The sequence below is a fragment of the Dipodomys spectabilis genome, unplaced genomic scaffold, assembly GCF_019054845.1.
Source record: "Dipodomys spectabilis isolate Male_0828 unplaced genomic scaffold, ASM1905484v1 ptg000023l, whole genome shotgun sequence".
Classification (NCBI taxonomy): domain Eukaryota; kingdom Metazoa; phylum Chordata; class Mammalia; order Rodentia; family Heteromyidae; genus Dipodomys; species Dipodomys spectabilis.
In genome coordinates, this window is record NW_024870700.1 from 138,703 (window position 1) to 158,823 (window position 20,121).

General features: G+C 41.8%; 1 pseudogene; it reads right to left on the reverse strand.

Annotated features, from left to right (window-relative positions):
* Positions 1–5,508: 5,508 nt before the first annotated feature.
* On the reverse strand, positions 5,509–6,579 carry LOC122104141 (annotated as a pseudogene).
* Positions 6,580–20,121: the final 13,542 nt, after the last annotated feature.

A 20,121-nucleotide genomic window follows, 5' to 3' on the forward strand; every position in this document is an offset into this window, starting at 1 on the left:
CTGATCTAGTTGCTCCAGGCAGGCAGGAGGGAGGAAATGAGAGATGATATTCTGCCAAGATATGCAGCATCTTTTCCATGTTCGAAGTGTTCATATGGAGGAGAACTATGAATTACAGAGAGCTGTCCTTAACTGACCTCCACAGAACTCATCCGAGAAGACAGTGGGTCCCTTCTCCTTTGCTTTTCAGAGGGCTGTTCTGTGTCTTACTTGCATCTCTTGTGTTTCTCTCCATCTTTTGTATGCTAATGTAGTCTCTTCAAGAACAAACACTTGTCCCTCACAACGGAATGTGAGGCCTTGCTCTTCTCTGAATCCACTTCCTGCAATTTCTCTTTACTTAGCTGCAAATTTCCCTTCATTAAAATTAAGCCTCATTTCTTGCTCATCTTTTTCCTGTTTTCTTCAGCAAAATGGAGTGCAATTCTAAAGCCTGCTTTTCTTCAATGCTTTATTTTCTTGTCACTTTCTTTAAAATCTTCTTGCCCTCCCTAAACAATTAAGAGATGTACTCCACCTTTTTATGTCCCCTTTTAGTGCAGGAAAGGAAAGAAAGAGAACAGAGAATAGTGTGTGTGTATGTATGTAAAGGGAAGGGATAGAAGTGTCAGCATTATGTACTAGAAGGACCCACATTATATATTTGGATGAAGTTTCCACTTAGATTCTGGCATGACTAGTTATCCTAATTGCAAGGACAACGTGGCCTTCCATGTCCATCTGGAGTGTCGGCTGCTCAAAGAAATTCACCAGGGCCAGATTTCTAGACAGGGATGTTAGAGGAAAGGGCTGTGGGATTAGCTTTTGAGTCTCTAAGACAGTAGCTCCTATGCTCTGAGGATTCAGCCTCTTAAACAGAGCTACCTTCTTTATCTCTTTAAGATTCGATTCTCTTTCAAACAGGTTTTTACCTGACTTCTTCCTTAGAGACAAAGGATATGACAGGATTTCTATGAGCCTAAACTTTCACCTGAACATCAGATTCCTGGGTAGGTAGACACAGAATTGCCAATCAATCCTGACCAGAAGAGTCTAGGACCCCTACCTGGTGAGGAGCTCCTACTTGGGGTCCAGAAAAGGCTAAATCTACCACAAACTAGAAATCAGGTCCACCAGGGCCCTGAACAAACTTAGAGTTTGTTTTGAGTTATGATGTTCTCTCTTCCAGTGCATTAACCCTCACTGCCAGAGATACTTGTAGTCACATAGGGACAAAGCTTGAGAGAACTCTGTGGTGGTTACGGTGTCTATTTTGACTATTGTTCAGCTTGCACTTCACATTCTTGATATTTCTACACTATTTAAAGTATGTTTAAATGCTGAGAGTTAGCTGGGGGGTTGGGGACACTTACTTCTAAAGCCTAATTGAGTCCAATAGGAGAGTGATATAACAAACCTAGTTAGTATATTTTACAGATTAATAGATAAAATCAGAGTACAGTTTATACAGTACAATTCCTGGGATATGACAATACTGGAAACGTTGGATTTTTTTATGATGATGGTCAAATATGCACTGAATATTTAGTGTATATACTGGGTAGCTTCCTGAGTATTGAGGACACAGAGGGAAATAGGAAATGGTTTGTGGCCTTGACTGGCTCATAATCTAGAAAAATGTTTTCATATGCCTAATTCAGAGGAGCAGATTTTTTGAAAAATCTTCCTTCTCTTTTGTAAAAAGGCAACTGAAGTGCAAAGACAGCAATGAAACAGCTTTAAAAAATGACACAACTAAGTCAGGTACTAGTAGCTCATGCTACTCAGGAGGCTGACATATGAGAATCATAGTTTGATCCAAACCAGGCAAGTAAGTCCATGAGACACATATCAAATTAACCACCAAAAAACAAGAACAAAAACACCAAGCCTCTGAATGTGGGGCTGTGGCGCAAATGTAGTCTAGATCAGGGTCCATCTTGGAACAGGGAGAAGGAAAGGAAGCACTTTCAATATGAAGGAGACTTACTAAGTAGAATACACTAAGGTCAGAAGAAGGGAAGGGGAGAGAGAGACAGAGACAGAGACAGAGAGAGTCAGAGGGAGAGGCAGAGAGACAGAAACAAAGACAATGACAAAGACACAGAGACAGGGAAACAGAAACAGGGAAAGAGAAACAGAAACAGCAGAATCTAGTAGAACCTAGTGACTAAGAATTAAGATCTAGACAAATCAAGGTCACAGTTCATATATTGAACAAATACATGGCTTCAGAAAGGCCCTTAGACTCTAAGATAGATAAGATTTCATTGTTTTGAAGTAGAAGCTAACATAAATCCCCATTCATAGGTTTTGGAGTAGAAAATGAGATTATAAATTGAAAAATCCCTATTGCTGAAATATAGTAAAAATGCAGTAAGCAGTAGATTAAAAGCAAACAAATTTTTCCTGTCTCAAGTTGTCACTTCTTCTGGCGTGAGAAGAGTGAGCTGAAAGGAAGGGCAGGTGGCTGCTGCTGTCAGAGGGTCTAATTTTAGTGACTGTCCTTGCTCTTAGCATCTCTTCTTCCTTACTTCCTCACACTTCCGTATGTTAGTACAAGATGTGAGGACTTGCCCTCTCCCTTTTGTGACATCTGAGGATTTTCCACACCCAGAAGTATTTAGCATTCTCCTGATGCTCAAGGCCAGCCTTCAATTTAGCAACACTACACCTGGGCTTAGACCTGGAGACCAACTGCGACTTCATTACAGAACCAGTGAGAAGCATCCAATTTTTAAGGTTGTTAACTTTGCAAGGGCAACAGAGAACCAAATGAATATATAATGAAGAATGGCCCATATGGGCATAGCATCTTATCATGGAAGCAAAGGACAGACACACACACACACACACACACACACACACTTCATTCCAGGCCCTGGCAAGAAACTTTACAGAAGTAGAAATATTGCAGTAATAGGCCTATTTAAATATGACAAGCAGGATATGAAATGTCACTAGCTTAAAAAAATTTCCTAAGGTGAGCGATGCTAAAACATCTGCCCACCATTCAGAGAGCATTTCTGAACACCTGTCACCTGTATACTACTCTCTGGGAGTCTTAACAATACAAAGACTTCCTCTGTTTCTGTAAGCAGCCACCCACTGACCCAGTCACCCACCACACCACTACTGATAAATGTTTTATTAAAAGATGCCTGGTCTTCCAAGGCAGGAGAAATGATCACCGTTGCCTGGGGAACCATGGATTCCTGCAGATGGTTTGTAAGGTCCACCTCCAGGGCCATGAGGACAACTGGGACTTCAACTTACTTGCCGTTAAGCCTGTGACATTTGCTATGCATTCTAAGCTATTTGGGAAAATCAGCAGCCACTTTAGTGCCTTTATTTGCTACTGCATGAAGAAGCCTTACATATTCTACAGTCAATTGACTTTGTAAGTAAAAGCAAGACAGCCCTCATTTTTGCCAATTCTCATCTTTTACCTCAATATTCTACTTTTGCAGTGGTTTGCATGTCAAAGTGGCATCCACATAGAACTCAAAGAAAGGAAATCTTTTTTTCTCAAAGAAGTCAAAGGAAATCTGGTTTCTATCCAGGACAAAATCTGGTACACAGAAATTCTAAAAGACATGATTTTGCAAACACAATGTCCAATGCCAGTGGCTTATGCCTATAATCCTAGCTACTCAGGAAGCTGAGATCTGAGGATCATGATTTGAAGCCAACTCAGGCAGACAAATTCGAGAGCCTCTTATCTCTAATTAACAAGAAAAACACTGAAAGTGGAGGTATGACTCTAGTAGTAGGGCGTGAAAAAAATGCCAAGGAAGATCAGAAAGCCCAAATTCAAGACCTAGCATTAGTGCACATACATGCATCTACACGTGCGCATACACATGCGTGTGCACACACACAGCAATTTTGCAAACACCAAACTTATAAATAAAAAAGAGAGAATGTGAAAGCAACAGAACAAGGTATAAACAGCCAGGCTGTATTTTAATATTGCCAAGTCACACCTTGTTCAGAAGCTATTACCAAATGAATGAATATTGCTTATCACATCCTTGTATTGTCCATGATGGGGGAAGCAGGCCTGGTTTCTTTGTCCCTCTTCCATCAACTTATTTTCTATTCTTCAGAATTGAAAGACATTGGCAGTTGTGAGTGGAAAGTGTATTTGTTTTCCTCCATTGAATGCAATTGTTTCAATGACAGCCTGTGAGTCCTGCAATCCTGCTGGCCTCAGACATTCCATTCATGACTACTCTGATATTGAAAAAGCACAGGGCTTCACCTGCCACCAGCTCTTGCTAAAGCAGCCTCTGTCCCCAATACCCTCGGTCCAGTTCTGATAACCTTCCCAGCTGGTGATGTCATATGAACTGAGGCAGGGGTGGGCCATTTTTTGCCAGGAATACTGGGGCAATCGACAGAAGGAATTGAGACTGAAGGGCTGTGTCAGCTTGTGCTTGATACTTTTATCCAGATATCTCTTTATATATTTTTCTACAGAAAGGATCAATAGGGAAACCTTCCACCAATAGTCTTTCCAGCCAACTAGTAAGCAGCAGAGCTACTGTGTACAGGAATCTCAGGGAAAAGATCTGAAGGCAGGATTTACCACTTTGATGCAGTCTGAAATTGCTACAATGGGTTGAAAAGATGGAGAGAGGCTCCAAAAGGGCCTTATTCCCAGCCTGCTGGAAGGAAAACTAGTGTGTTCCCAACCATCTCTCCAGCTTGGAGCTTACTATGCTGTCAAACATAAGACAGGTTCTGTTTCTTGGAAAAAGTTCTATTCAGCAAAGTAAGCCAGACTCAGAGAAACGAAGGTTGCCTAGTTTCCCTCATTTGTGGTAGCTAGAGTATGTCTATAAATCTATAAGTAGTTAAGCAAGGGGTTACACATGAATTAACTAAAGTATAATAGGCTCTATGGAGAGTGCAAATAGATAATTCTTTAGAAAGTCTAAGACAAAGCCCAACAAAATAAGTACCAGGAAATGGGTACTTGCAAGCGGGGGAGAATGGGCTGAAGAAGAGAAGAAGGGGAAAAGAGGAGAGAATGTGGGTGCAAATTCATTGCATATACCACAGAATTGAGAAATATAAGGGAAGGGGTGGGTCCAAGGGGGATGAAGATGTTGAAGTGGTGACACAGATTGTACCCCAAAACTGCTTTGTTAAGTGGCAAAACATTCAATATGTAACCTAAAATTAAGATAACTAAGGGAAAAGGTGGGCTGAGACAGGTGTGTGAGAATGTTGAAAGGGGTGACATTGATCAAGATGCACTGTATTCATAAACATGGCAACTCCTCTGTCTAACTACTTAAAGATAATAAAAATATTCAATGAAGAGATCATCTTGGTCAGTGTATCAGCATCTGGCTGACTGACCCAACACCTTGGGTCCCTCAGTAGCATCATAGTATCAGCATGGGAGGGGATGGAGATCTTCAAGGAGCTAGCTTGGCTCAAGAGATGGGTTCCAGACTCCTTTGCCAAATCAGCCTGAGCTTCTTTCCCCATCATCCTTGTTTCATTCTTCTCACTCACTTTCAAGGACTGAGTATAGCAGCTGGCAACAGAACCAATTTCTACACTACAACTTCCATTTTCTCTCACTGTAGGAAGTTGCAGTGCTTCATGATAACCTATAACGCCCTCTCCATTTTGACTGGATGACCAATAGAAATATCTCTTCACTGAATATTTAATATGTGCTAGAGCATAGGCTCTTCATTTTAAAGATGGAAAACCCTGGGGTTTCGATGAGCGGTAGAACTGACAGCTAATAATACGGGGCTCATGGTTAGAAAACATATAGTTGCTCCCCTCTCCCATGGTCTGAGCCACTAAATTCTGCTTTTGACAAGCCCTGGACATGGAGACTTGCTCACAGGTGCTCCCCAGCTCCCAATATTTTCACCTATCCCTTTCTTTGAGCCAAAGTGGTTCCACTTCACTTCTAGTCAGTCAAGCCTTCATATTGCCTTAATACAAAATAAAATGAGGTCTACCCTTTGCCTACTGCTGCTCCATTTTCCTCTTATGAAAAATCTTAGCCTCTCCTCCCAGGCTGGTTACAGTCAAGTGTGTGTTGCTATGTTCTCTGCTGGATCCCTGCTGTTGGTTGTCTACATACTACTGTCTTGTGATATGAGACTATGCACTTTTTTTGGGGGGGGGAGGGAAAGCCAGTGGTTTATTGATGAAAGCAATCTACAAGAGTCCACTGAAGTATGTGGATGAGATAAAACCCAAGCCCAGGCTTTATACTTCTCCTCAGACCTCTTAGGGGCAAACTTGTCCTGCAGCTTCTTCCACGTGGTGTCTTCTTCCCAGGTGTCTGAGGAAAGGATCAGCTTGTACTCTTCCATGGACAGGCCACTGAAGCTGGTGTCTCTGGGGTGAGGACACTTGTAGTAGTTTGAATGGAGTTGTGCTAAGCTCTCAGACATTTGATCACAGGCCTCAGGCTCTTCAACCTGCGTGTTTTCTTCCACTCCCCCCCACCCAAAGGCCTATGCTACCCGCTGCTGCAGGAAAGTGCCGGCCCTGTTTGACCTCGTCCATGAGCCACTCCTCACAGAGCTTAAGGAAGCACCGGTACTGGCTGGCCGCCATTTTGGGCCCCACTTGACCTGAGAATATGCACCTTTTAAGGAAAGTATCTTATATTGTTCGGTAGAACCCTTTCAATTCTAGAAACATAAGAGAACCACCAGCACCACCCCCCAAAAAAATTGTCAACACAGGACTTGGCTCATAAGAATAGTTGAAGCCAACCTGGACAGGAAAGTCATGGAAACTGTTAGCTCCAATTAACCACCAGAAAACTGGAAGTAGCACTCTGGTTCAAAGTGGTAGAGCATTAGCCTGGAGCACAGGGACATCATTCAGTTCAAGCCCCACAACCAACCAACCAAAAAAAAAAAAAAGTCCAACCTTTAAGTCCTACAAAAACTCTGTAAATGAAAATGAACTCACTGGGTGCAATCCATCTGCAGCTGACTGAGTCCCATACACCTGCTGCTGGAGAACTTTTAGTGCTTCCTTTAATACTTTAAGCCCATAAATACTGCTTCTGTCTGTGGAGCATGGTACTTCCATACATTTCAATAAGACATCACCTTCCCTCTCATCTACTGGTCTATGAGTACATACAAATCATAAACTGGTCTTGAACTTCCATGCCTCCAGAGTATCATTGACTCTTTCGGTTATCTTGATGCGGACACTGCTGGCCAATGCCAACCATTCATGATGCACTACTCAGATACTTTGCTGCCTGCTTAGCACAGTTCAGGAATGATGGCTGAGTGGTAGGCTCTAGAAATTGTTCCTCCTTGAATTCATCTACAGTCTGAAAATCCTGTGTGATCCGCCCACCTTCTCCTTTTTATTTTTTTTCAATAGCTGATCTCTCTATAACTATCTTAGCTTTGTAATTATGAGTGTGAATGTATGAGAAACTGAGACAAAGAGAGCAAGAGAAGTTGAAGTGTTTGGATATGAACATGTACAGTTCTAAGTGTGTGCTTCCTATGATGAAGAGTAAAATAATTGTGAAGTTCAAAGGCATTACCCTTGGAGATCCCTCAGTTTAGAACAGGCTTTTTCACTGGGGCACATTTTCTCCCTTGCATCCTTCCTTCCCATCTTTTCTGAATGTCAGAAATGTATTTCTAATACTTCCTATAAATGAATACTCTCCTGACCTTCTCTCCGTATGTATTCCCTGAATAGCACTGACACCATTGGCTTATTATGTATCTATCTACTCACATTCCCTCTTTCCTACACTGGCAGGGTGTGAGCGCCACACTAGGTTCTCCTTTCCAACATTTTTCTGGATTCCCAATACCTAGTACTCAAAAAATAAACATTAATGCCAGGTGATGGTAGATCATTCCTGTAGTCCTAGTTACTCAAGGGGCTGAGATCTGAGAACCACAGAGCAAAGCAAGACTGAGAAGAAAAGTTCATGAGACTTTTATTTCCAGCTAACCACCAAAAAGCTGCAACTGGGGCTGTGACTCAAGTAAGAGTACTAGCCTTGAGCAAGAAAGCTAAGAGACAGTTCATAACTCAGTATACACACACACACACACACACACACACACACACACACACACACACACACAGAGTTTAATGAAAGTTGTCAGCACATCAATATCTAACAAGTAAATACAAGTAGGTTCCAAATCCAGTTGTTTTAATCTGGCTGATGTCTGGAACCTCAGAATATGACCCTATCTCTGTGAATTTGTGTGTGTAAAGGAACCATATGGATATGATTAGCAGTGTATTCCTGTTGTTTCCAGATCTACCATCATCTCCTTGAAGAAAGCAAGGATATCAAAAGGTCCCTTGACTTTCAAATGACTTGCAGATGACCTTGGCCTATGGTATTTCTCCTCTACCAGGAATCAAGATAAAAGCACAATGCTCTGCAGGGCCTTCTACAGGAAGGCTCATATCCCTACCTATTTCCTATAGGCATCTCTGATGACTTCCTTTGGTTTAATCAGAGGGAAAACTTTGTTCCCTTAAAATGTTTTTGAAATCTACTCCTGTGAACCCAAAGCAGGAATTAATAACATCGGGCTTAAAGAAGTTACATTATTTCTTAGGATCCACAAAGGAAGATTCATCAGAAGGAAACATCGAGAATGTGTTTCTAGGGAAAGCAGGAAGATGGCTTTGAGGCTTCTGGATCATATTCCTTGGCTAGACATCCCAAGCTTCCCAAAGCATAAGAACAAATCACACACTTTACAGTTCTCCTTTTAAGTCCCCTTCCAGGCCTCTATCTGTCATACCCCCTAGAACGAAGAGGAGAATGATTGCCCTAGAAAGAGCTATGTGTTTGATGCAAAGCATATGAGCAAACAGGGCAAAGATAGATCACATAGACTCACCTCATCATCACTGCACCTGTGTTTAAAAAACCCTGTCCTCCACTCATGGTTATACAATGCAATATGGTTGTGTTAGAATAGAATAGGGATATCACTGGACTAGAAATTTTAAGCCATCTACTCCTACCTGTACATATAGCTGGAAAAATCACTTCCAATTCACTGAGAGGCTTCTACAGCAGAAAGATTGTCCAAGCTGATGAGGACCGAGTCTGCCTGCCACCCAAGTGTTGGTAGACACACAAACAAAGCCATGTGGAAGTCATCTCTCAAGGAGCTGCTGGGAAGATGTGCGGGAGATGTATGGGACTGGCAGTGTGAGGAGAGAGGATGAAAGATGGCAGTTTAGAGGCAGGAGATGGCCCTGTGTTCACAATGCTAGAGACTTCAGGTTGCCCTCCAGTAGAGCTTGTCCTGCCCAGGATGGTGTTGGCTTCTGAAAAACACTATCTGATGTAAGAGCCTGACGCTCATGTTTTGCCTGAAGGAGGAATCACCTCAGTGGCAGGTTAAGACTGTCATGGAGATATGCTGACAACTGCTCATTTTGGAGACTTGGGAACAAGAAATGATGGATTTCCAAAGGCTGCTATTCCAAGTAGTCAATTAGTCTCCAATGAGGCTTGAATCTCAAGAGTAAAAGGGTAGTGATATGCTCCCTGGCATAGTTGCCCATCCATCCCTCTGGACTGTATGACTCCATCATTAATGAGGTCCTCTTAGCTCTTCACAGGGTCCAAGCCATCCTTTAACTATGGGAATGACACCTGTCATCTTTCTATCTACCCATGTCAAGCCCAGTCAGTCTCATTTGATAAAAAACTTAAATTTTGTTAATTAAAAGCAATGGAAATCAATTAACCTTATCAGGCAACATGGTCTACTGAAACAGAGCCAAGTCTGATACTGCAATTTCTTTGTGGCTGAGATCACAGATACAGCTGAGTGGTTTGACTTCGCAATGGTGGCTTTCCCCTCCTGGAAGAAAGAGGGAATTTTCTCCTTTAGGTTCAGCGCAGAAACTAAACTATTTCGTAGCCAGATTATTTACTTCAAAATAATGAGAATTCAGATTAAATGTCACTAACATCTCAAGGCCTAATTAATTTATTTTCAGCTGTCCTAGACCTGCAATGAAATTAACAAAAGCAATGAACATCTAAAATGAAAATAATTTTCCAAATGGAAGTCAGGAGCTGATGGCTCAGACTTGTAATCCTGGCTATTGAGATCTGAAGATCATTGTTCAAAGCCAGCTTGGGCAGACAAATCTAAGAGATTCTTGTTTCCAATTAAGCAGCAAAAAGACAGAAGTGGAGGTTCAAGTGGTATAGCATCAATCTTGAGCAAAAGAACTAAGGAAGAGCACAAGGCTCTGAATTGTAGCCCTACTATTGGCATAAACAAACAAATAGAAAAGAAAAATCCTTACTTATTCAAATAGAATAAAGAAGGCTTGATAGGAGGCAATTGGTAGTAGGGTTCCCTCTTTTTCGTCACCTATACTATGTCAGTTCAACACAGCTTGAAAAACCCATTACTTACATAAATATCTCTGTGGAATTTAAATACTCATTATTTCACTTAAAAATTCTAAACCAAGAGTTGTTAGCTCACATTTGTAATCCTAGCTACTTAGGAATCAGAAAGCTGAGGACTGTGTTCAAAGCAAGCTTGGACAGAAAAGTCTGTGAGACTCGTATTCCCAACTACCAAAAAGTCAGAAGTGGAGCTGTGGCTAAAGCGGTAGAGTGCCAGCCTTGAGTGATAAAGCCATGAGGAACGTAATGAGGCTCTGAGTTCAAATCCCACAGTACCTACACCAAAAAATAAACAAATAAAATAAAAGTCTGCAAAGACTAGCATCTCCCAACAAAGTCCCTACCATTTTTTCAGCTTATTCTGAACTTCTTGCTAAAATGTTTGTGGTGAGATGTTTACAGCCTCCGTGAGAAAGATTAAACCCAGGAAAGAAGCACATAAAAGGTGAGCGGCAGATCTTTGGCTGTGTGTGCTGAATGTCCTCTCCCTCATGCAATACCCCTGAGTAACTACCGCTCCCCCATCTAAACCTAGCTGCTCTCCTCAATATCCCTGGCTCAGGTGGAGAACCAAGACTGGATCCATCCATGCTAGGTTATGATTCTTCTGCTGAGAGATGGCAGCAAATGGTGACTGCACAAGCAGACATTCTTTTTCCAGCCCCGGAGCTAATTTCTCTTGATCTGAGAACAGAACTGCATTGCGCATGGCCGAATCCTAACTTGCTCTTCTCTGCCTCAGGTCCAGAGAGGCACCTTTCTTTTATTTTTTTTAATTTATGTTTCCTGTGTTGGTCCTAGGACCCGAACTCAGAGCGTGGGTGCTGGCCCTGAGCTTGTTTTGTTCAAGGCTACCATTCTACCACTTGAACCACAGCCCCACTTTCAGCTTTTTGGTGATTACTTGGAAACAAGAGTCTCACAGACTTTCTTGCCTGGGCTAGCTTTGAACTGCGACCCCCAGATCTCTGCCTTCTGAGTAACTAGGCTTACAAATGAGAACCATGGGTGCCCAGCTAAAGAGGCATATTTCTTTAACACACTTAGAACATTTACTTGCTACTTAGGTCCCAACAGAATGGAACATTCCACCCTGTTTCATTCTGATTTTCAAGTATCCCTCTTCTCATCCATTGCACAATATTGCTGTCCCTAACCCACCCCCCAGGGGTAAGGATCCTTTATCTGCGAAGGGCCATTTGGATGTTTATAGCATAGTTTTCAGGCCATACATTCAGTGCCAGCCCTGGCAAAAAGAGCTTCAAAACTTTATCTTCAATTAACCAACCAAAGTCCATGCTGATGGTATGGCTGAAGTGATAGAGGGCCAGCCAAGCAAGTGTAAAGCCTTTAGTTCAAACCTCAGGTACTGTAGAAGAAAGAAAAGGAAGAAAGAAAGAAGGAAAGAAAGAAAGAAAGAAACAAAGACAGAAAGAAAGACAGAAAGAAAGAGAGAGAGAAAGAAAGAAAGAAAGAAAGAAAGAAAGAGAGAGAGAGAGAGAGAGAGAAAGAAAGAGAGAAAGAAAGAGAGAGAAAAAGGAAGGAAGAAAGAAAGGAAAGAAAGAAAGAGGGAGGGAGGGAGGGGGATGGAGCAAGGAGAAAGAGAAAGGAAAGAAGGAAGGAAGGAAGGAGGGAGGGTGGGAGGGAGGGAAGAAGGAAGAGAGAGAAAGAGAAAGGAAAGAAGGAAGGAAGGAGGGAGGGAGGAAGGAAAGAAGGGAAGAAGGAAAGAAGGAAGGAACAAGAAAGAAAGAACAAGAAAAAGGCAAAGAAAAAGAAAAGAATCCTCATCTTTTTCTTCTTTGTGAAAGCTCCACCTCAAAGTGATCCTTGGGGGGCTGGAAAGGTGGATCAGTGGTAGAGAGCTAGCCTTGAGCTGAAGAGCTCAGGGACAGTGCCCAGGCCCAGAGTTCAGGCCCCCCTCCCCCCCAAAATAGTGATTCTTGGTATATGAGTATTTATAATAAAAAATGAGTTTTCTTATTGTTTTTCTTGTCATTTGCTTTAGTGTTAGTATAGAAGATAAGATCTACTATCTAGAGACAGCAATGATAGCTCTATTCATGACAAATATTCAATAGAAGTCCTTAATCCAGATCTTGGTGACTGGATATGTATCTTCTTGATGGTATTCCATGCCTGTCTTTTGCTACTTTAATACTCTTAGATACTGAGAACAGAGATGGGGACAGCCCAGAGATGCCCTTGATAGTCATTCCTAAAGGATTGTACTCCTGTGCTTTTTGTTTTTTAAAAAATTTTTTTTTGTCATTTGAGAGACATGAATTCAGGACCTGGGCACTGGCCCTGAGCCCTGGCTCTACTTCCAGTTTTTAGGTGGCTAATTGGAGATAAGCATACCATAGCTTTTCTTGCCTGAGCTGGTTTGAACCATGATCCTCAGATCTCAGTCTTCTGAGTAGCTAGGATTACAGGTGTGAGCCATTATAGTCCAGTCCTATGTTGTTTTTTGTTATCAGCATACATGATTCCTGACACCTGTCTTGAAAAATCATCATAGTTGTCACACAAGCCATAAGGGATCCCACCTACTCTAATAATACAGTGGCCTCAGATAGCATCTCTCATTACTGGAGACAACAAGGTTTCAAGATGTGTTGTGGTCACCTAAACATCATGTCTGTCTGCGAATTTGGGGGTTTTATATGGTACATGACCTTTCCAGATTGGAAGAGCTGGGTAAGAAAGTAGTTTTTAATGGGTGTTCAAAAGGTAGAAATATGAAATTACTTTTAAAATGGGCCAAGGGATAGTGAGCACTGTGAGTCACTCCTGCAATCTGAGGTATCTGAGATGCTGAGATTGGGAGGATTACAATTTGAAGCCAGTCTAAGTATAGGCAGGAGACTCCTCCTTAACCAATAGCTAGGCACAGTAGCACGTGCTTGCCATTTTAGCTTTTGGGGAAGCTGAGTTTGAGAGGGTTATGGTTTTAGACCAACATGGACAGAAAAGTCTTCAAAATTTAATTTCAACCAAAAGAAGTTGGACATGGTGGTGGGTACCTGTCATCCCAGCCTAAAATAAGTAGGTTATGGTCCAGGAGAGTGCCTGAGCAGGAAATGAGATCCTGTCTCAAAATGACAGCCAGTCAGAAAAGGATTGGAGTAATGGCTCATTGGTAGCACACCTGCCTAGCAAGCTCCAGGTCCTGAATTCAAAATCATGTACCACACACACACATGCGCACGCACCCCTCCCCCCCCCCCACACACACAGAAAGTAGATGCATTTGGAAAATCCTGAGTTAAGCTAAATTAATTACATTTATTTATTGTTCTTGATATGAATCATTCATCACTAAGAATAAATGTACTATGCTTATTCCCAAATTCATTTGTCTTGCCATTTATTCTATATAGTGAACCATGGTATAATAGTAATCTTCCAGAACCACTTAGTTCAGCCTTTGATAAAAGGCTTGATTCCCCTCCACAGCATAAATTTGGAGGTCAGTAATTTTCTTCCTCTGTTGAGCTCTGCTTTTGGAGAACTTTCTGCTGTGCTCTTTTTCTACTACTGGGTTCCATCCCACACCAAACCATGGTGTGTCCTTTTCTTTAAAAAAAAAATCTTTAAGTAGTTGTACTAAGGAGTTGCTTTCAACAAAGCAGTTTATGAATACAACACATCTTGATCCATGTCACCCTTCCATCATTAAACTTTCAGATTTGCCCTCTAGGATTATGGAGATCAAATCTCATCCATCTTCAGATGTATGAAGAAAGGACTTGTGGTTCTTCTAAGACTATCCTCCTGGCCAAAATCCACCCAAGATTTAGGGATTGCTCTACAGCATTTCCCACTCCAAAACATTCTAATCCCTCTGCTTAACCCTCTTCGGTGATCAATAGACCTCATATGGTTGAGGAGCTGAGCAAACCCCAGCTGTCTAGATCTTGTCTGACCAACATAACCCACAACATGACTATTCTTTTCTTGTCTCTGGATGGATACAAGTGTACCAGCCAGAAGCCAAGAAATTTACATAGGATAACCTAGAATTGCATTTGCTATAAAATATAGCTTGATTCTGCATTAAGGTTATTAGGCAAATCCAGAAAGGAGAAGGCTGATTATCTCTAAGAGAATGATAGTTTGAGTGGTAAGACCTGGATGATTTGATGTGAGCTGTTTTAGCAAACTGTATTATATTGAATTATGTTGTATTATACTATATAATATGTTATATAATATCATATTATAGTTCCCTGAGCTGCAATGGACCTTAGTTATCAACACCTCATTGTTCCTGCCCTAGAAGTCAGAGAGCTTACAGTGTGTTTGCAGGTTGGGGTTAGGTCAATTCTCCCCCTCGCCCCAACTAGGAAAGTAGCCCTGAATACCAACCAGGATGCTGAAGAGTCAGCCAATTTCCAATATGCTTCAGCATGCAACAGAAATGCCTGTTACTTTGCTAAGTAATTCTTGCATTCAAAATCAGGAGAGGGAACAAAAGCCATCTGTAGAGACATGAGGTACTAGGGAGCTGCAGAAGAACAGAAAGGCAAATGTAATGCACCCCACTGAACAGTTCACAACACACATGAAGGCATCTGAGAAGCAGTGCCGTCGCCAGGGTGTCTCCTCTCTGCAGGAACAAGTCAGGTTTTAGACCAGTCAGTGTCGATTTGACAGGTCTTTTAGCTATGTTTATTTCCAAGCAGACTTGAAAGAAAATTCAGAAAAGAGACAGTTGCAATGGAAAGAATATGCAATTCTACATCAAGAAAGCTGGGTTCTAAGTCTTATCTGGCTACGTAGGGACTGGCTGAGCTCTGATCAGTCTCTCCAAGAAAGCATGTCAATATCCAAGTTTTCAACAAGTGACTTGTGCCCTTTTGCCACCCTCCTTGTGTTTAGTGCAATTCTTCTGGTTCATTACAATCCACCACACTGAGCACCATCTTCCATGACTTCTGATAGCTTTTTGTAAGGATGGCTTCACAGTATTATTTGTTTGTTTGTTTGTTTATGCTGGCATTGGGGCTTGAACTCAGAGCCTGACTTCCGTCCCTTAGCTTTCTCACTCAAGGCTTGTGATTTACTCCTTGAGCTACATCTTTACCTTAAGGTTTTGGGTGGTTAATTGAAGATAAGTCTCACAGACTTTCTCCGCCAAGCTGGTTTTGGACTTTGATCCTCAGGTCCCAGCTTCCTGAGTAGCTAGGATTACAGGCGTGAGCCACTGGCAAGCTAGCTCACAGTAGTTTTAGGAGGTAATGGGGGTGCATAGTGTTCAGAGTTGAAGGAAAACGCTAAACTTAATTAAACTCTTGCTTTAGAGCAAGACAAATTTGTTTCTATTTACTTTTTTTGTGATAGCTGCCAGGGGATTTATTGATTATATCGTTTTGTTTGTTCACTCTTCCAAACTCTGTGTTGGATTTGTGTTTAGGCTTTTAGTTTCAAGGCACATGGCCAGAGTGCTTCGAGTCTTTTCCACCCCCCCCCCCCCACTAGCTTTCATTCTTCCCTCTCCTAGAAGGGAGCTGGTACAAGTGCAGTAATTCTCTGCTGTCCCTGGTAAGCTCAGGCACATAGGAATTACAGAGATACCTCTTTGGAAGTCATCACTACAGGGACAATCCTTCATTCACACCCAGAAAGACCACAGGGTGCACAGGGCCCCACATTGTGGATATTGGTCATTGACATGAAAAGGCAGTGTTTGTCTGAAGCAGAGCACCAATACACAGACATTTGAGACCTTCAATGAGCATTTTTCCCTATACCCAATACAGAACTCACTGCTCAGTAGGGCAGCAGAGAGTTTATGGATGTAGGTTGGCCTTTGAAACCAAGAATAAGGATGAAAAATTGGAGCTGAAGGTCTGTCTGCTTTTGGACACAGCACTGAACTATTTATTTCCTTTCCTAATAAGTCAAAATCCTGCTATCCAAGGTCCTCTTCACCCAAAGATCTGCCATTGTACATACTTTACTTCCAAGCTAAATATTCTTGGGGGAAAGACTGAGGATAAGACAAGAATAAATGATGGAATTATCACAATTCATGCATATACAGGTGTCCATCAAGTATAATGATGTTTATGCCATTTGCCAGGAAATAGAGGAAACTGGAAAAAATTATGTTAAGTGAAGTTAAATCAGGCTCAGAAAGGCAAAAGGTGCAAATTTTCCCTCATATATAGAAGATCTATCTATATTATAAAATAGATGAAAACATGTACAGGATCATATTCATACACACACACATATTAACTAAAGAATAGTATACACAGGGGAGGATTCCAATGGAGTACAAATCCTTTGAATAACTAACTCACAATTTGACAAGATGAATATCAGAAAGCTGGATCGCGTTGTTGGGGTGGAGGAAGGTAAAGGGATAGAGGAGTAGATGAACAGAGAGAAGAGGGATGGGCAAACAGTCATCATAATCAATGTACATACATGAAAATGGAACCAATAATTTGGAGGAGGTGGGTGGGGTTGGGAGAGACGGGGAAAATGATGGAAAGGGAGACATTTATCAAGATGCAGTGTACTCATAAACTGACATGTTGAATTGAAACTCCTTTGTATGACATCTTAATGATAATAAAAAGAAAAAGAAAATAGGCATAAAATAAAAAAAATTCTTTATTTTGACAAAAAAGAGGCTGGCAGTGATAAGCTAAGAAGACAGGGAGAACAAGAAGCACTCATATCTCCTAATTATGAGCAGCCCCTATCAGAAGCACAAAGCATGATGATATACCAACAAATGGTACCCTGTCACATTTGACCTGATTGCCAAGCATAGATGTGTTCTATTGATCAGTTGACAAAAAGCTGTTCTTTTTGGGGGATAGAGAAAAGGCTCAAGGCGGGAAGAGTCATAGAGTTAGTCTTCTCTGATTATTCACTGTGACTAAAGTCTCTGTTATGGAATATGTGTACTCAATGACCATTCACTAACTGCTCCATGATTATGATGCATAAGATAGACTGTAATGAGAGACATTGATTCACCAGAGCCCAGATGTCAATGGAATCTCATCTTGCACAACTCAGCTGTGAGCTGCTTGTGGGCAAGGACCGTGCTTAATTCATGGCTGAATCTGCCCAGCGCCGAGCTTAGCACAAGGCCTTCCTTGGAGCAGGTGCTGGGTAAATGTAGATGGGAGATTGCACTCATCAATGAGTGGGAATGTTTGGTAACAAAATCCATGAAATAACCATGGGCAAACATTCAGGAAGGCTGAATGTTCCCTTGGGATTCAAGCTGCTTGGAGAGGGCTGGCCTCCCCCATTGAGGCTCCAGAGAGAAGCCGTTGACAGGCAGATGTGCAGGCATTATATGTGTGGGCTTTCCCTGAGAGGCCAAAGAACTTCACAATGAAGTTCTGAGATTTCCTTACCTGGTGCAGAATTTCCTAACAATGGATGGGAAACAATGCTGTCAGAGTACCAGTGAGCAGAAAAAATGCCCTGTTAAGAGTTTGATCAATGTGTGTGCTTTCACACAAAGAAACTCCAAGTTCATTTCAGTTAGCATAGAAACCCTGCAAGGAATGGATGAGTGGAACCATGTTCAAAGGAAATTGACCACGTAGGACAGATGCAAACCACATTTAAGCCATAATTATTCAACACTTCTTATGAGCTGGGTGGACAGATGGAGTTTACAGGCTGGTGGGAGGAGAATAAAAGAGTTGACTTAAGAGTGAGGGAACCAGGTTGGAGTCTAATTTGGGTGCTCTAGTGTCTCAGCTACTTTGATAAATCATTTGACTTCTCTATGGCTGAAGAGCTCTAACAGTAGCCACTCCATCCTTACGGTGCATTGGCAGGCTGAGAGGGTAAGGAGGTTTCAGAAGAAGGGCAAGGCACAGAGATTTCTCTCAGCTACACCTGACTAAATATTTTATAGTTCACTCTTGAGTACAGATTGGAAATTACTACCATTCTCTCTGTACGTTACACCAAAAAATCAGTGGTTAAGTTCACTGTTCACCTAGCTGCCTGAGGTTTCCAGGAAACTTGTGAATGTTTTAATTGCTAGTTCCTTGGGTGGCTTTGTGTCATAGACAAAGTAAAATGACAGAGAATCACTTTAGCAATAGCTATAGAAATTACCAGAATCAGGCAGCTCCGTTTCGAACGCTATAAATGGAGTTCAGAAACAAAGGAAGGAGAGTGAGGCAGGATTACTACTTATTCTGGGTGAGAACATTGGGATCGACATTCAGAGAATTGGCTATACCAGGAAGCAACTGGATCCCTTCTCATTTGGGCATTCTGACCCACATTGTCACAATTTTTATAATCTACTTAAGACACCCAGAGGACACAGACCTATTGTCTTTCTTCCCTCCTAGATTTTCTATTTCTGTGTCCATATTCCCCATGGTGAGGTTATTTCGGAGGTGACAAAGACCCCAGAGAGAAATAATAGACTGTGTTATGCAGCCAGAAAATAAAATATTTTGACTTAGGCACAGAGCACATTTTCTCTAGAAACTATCAGAGAGAGAGAGAGAGAGAGAGAGAAATTCTGCAAAGAAACAAAGAAAGAAAAGCTGTTTTAATAAGACCTGGTTGGTGGCTCAGGCTTGTGATTCCAGCTACTCAGGAGGCAGCGAGCGAGAAGAAAGGTTTGAGGCCAGCTTGAGCAAAAAGTTTTCATGACTCCATTTCAACAAGTAAGCCAAGCATGGCTTGCTTAATCTGAGGTACACAGGAGACCTAAGTATGCAGATTGCAGGGGATATTTGAACATATATATGTTACATATGTGTATTATATATATATATATGCACACAGAGACATAATTTAATCTGAAAAATCAAGATAGCAAAAAGGGATGAAGGTATGGCTCAAACAGTAGAGTATCTGTCTAGTATATGTGAAGCCTTGAGTTCAAACCCCAGTACCACCAAAAGGTAAGAAGGTAGGTGGAAGGAAGGAAGGAGGAAGAAAGGAAGGAAGGTAGGTAGGTATGTTGGCCTACATTACTTTCTCTCTCTCTCTCTCTCTCTCTCTCTCTCTTGTTGTTAACTCAGGCTTGAACTCATTGACTGAGTGCTGTTTCTGAGCATTTGTTGCTCAAAGCTAGCATTCTACCACTTGAGCCATAGCTCCATCTCCAGCTTTTTTGGTGCTTAATTGGAGTTAAGAGTCCCACAGTCTCATGGGCTTTCCTGTCTTGTTTGGCCTGGAACTGTGACCCTCAGATCTCAGCCTCCTGAGTTCTTTTTTGGTTTTTCTTTTTGATGATGGTACTGAAGCTTGAACTCAAAAGCTTCTGGCTTTCTCTTATCATTTCACCCAAAGATTGCACCCTACCATTTAAAGCACTTCTGGGTGTTTGTTGAGTAGTTGAAGATAGGAGTCTCTCAGACTTTCCTGATCAAAGCTGGCTTTGAACTATGATTCTCAGGTCTCAGCCTCTTGAGTAGCAGGCCATTTGTTTTCTCTACTCGAGCTTCCTTCCCTCAAATAGCATGGCATTCAAGTGGGAGACTGGACAAATTTGAGCTTTCCAGTGTGGCCCATGTGGAGCAGATACATGACAGTTACCAGCTCCACAGAATGCAGAGGAGCCCAAGGAGCCTTGCCCTTCTTTTAATTCTATGATAATCTGGGATAGAAAATGCTAACCCTGCTGTTCTGATGGCTTAATTTCTTTTCCTCAGCTCCTGAGGCAGAGGCTCTCTTGAAGGGACGGCCCCCTCTTC